Here is a 971-nt window from a genome sequence, read left to right as displayed (position 1 = left end):
GCAGCGAGCTTCCAGGTGGCTGCAGGTACGATTCAGCAGACTCCAGCACACAAACACACAACACTAGCAGCTGGCGTGTATTCGGTGTTTTATTAAATCATTCCAAATACAAAAACATAGCCCACATAAGTTACAACATACAGTATACACACGATATACACACAATATATACACACGGCTGTAGATAAAAATGTGTAACATATTTGCCAAAGCTGAATAAATAACCTTCAAGTATTCAGACGGCCTCTTTCAGATATACATTCTTGCACTCATTTGGGCATAAATACAGCTAGCGCACACAGCCTGTACACAGCCTGCACACAGCTAGCGCACACAGCCTGTACACAGCCTGCACACAGCTAGCGCACAGCCTGTACACAGCCTGTACACAGCCTGCACACAGCTAGCGCACACAGCCACGAGGCTGTGGTTGGTTAGCATTTTAACAGTGATGTTTTCATCACAGCGGGCTAGGTGCTTCTGCTGTTGCCAATCTCATGTTTCTGTCATGAATAACATCCTAAGCAGTAACTAACCGTCAACCATGAAACCCAACCAACAATAAAAAAAAATATAAGTCAATATACAGTTTCCCTGCAATAAAATATACATCCTGTATATAGCCATAATAACCTTTACAGAATCATATAGTTGACGTATTTCCCGTGCACCTTGGACGACCGTGTACAAACGAAGAAACACTGACAGGTTTATGCTCGACAGGTTAAAAGTCGTGTCCCTCCCTATACCTACCTACAAGCCCTGGACAATAACCACGATTACTCAAAAAGAGAAGTATTATTTTACCAAGATCCAGAGCTGTAGTGAGTCTGAATGACTGATTCTGTATTAGTTTTCAATCACCCCCCCCCCCCCCCCCACACACACACACACACACACACACACACACACACAGAAAGAAACAAGACATTCAGCCCTCTGTTGTAACATCAAACCTTCAGAAGCATCTT

At 43.5% G+C, this 971-nt stretch overlaps 1 protein-coding gene across 2 annotated transcripts in view; it reads right to left on the bottom strand.

Moving 5' to 3' along the window:
- Positions 1-905: 905 nt before the first annotated feature.
- The window catches only part of pdp1 (pyruvate dehydrogenase phosphatase catalytic subunit 1), a 16,999-nt gene continuing 16,933 nt past the window's right edge, over positions 906-971 (bottom strand). For both annotated transcript variants that reach the window (XM_083637858.1, XM_083637859.1), the window contains exon 9: positions 906-971. This exon is cut by the window's right edge and continues 1,011 nt beyond it. The gene's annotated coding sequence lies outside the window, so the exon portion shown is untranslated.

This window comes from Poromitra crassiceps (assembly GCF_964638095.1).
Source record: "Poromitra crassiceps genome assembly, chromosome: 1".
NCBI classification, from domain to species: domain Eukaryota; kingdom Metazoa; phylum Chordata; class Actinopteri; order Beryciformes; family Melamphaidae; genus Poromitra; species Poromitra crassiceps.
The sequence above is the reverse complement of the archived record's forward strand: the minus strand, read 5'-3'. Positions and strand labels throughout refer to the sequence as shown.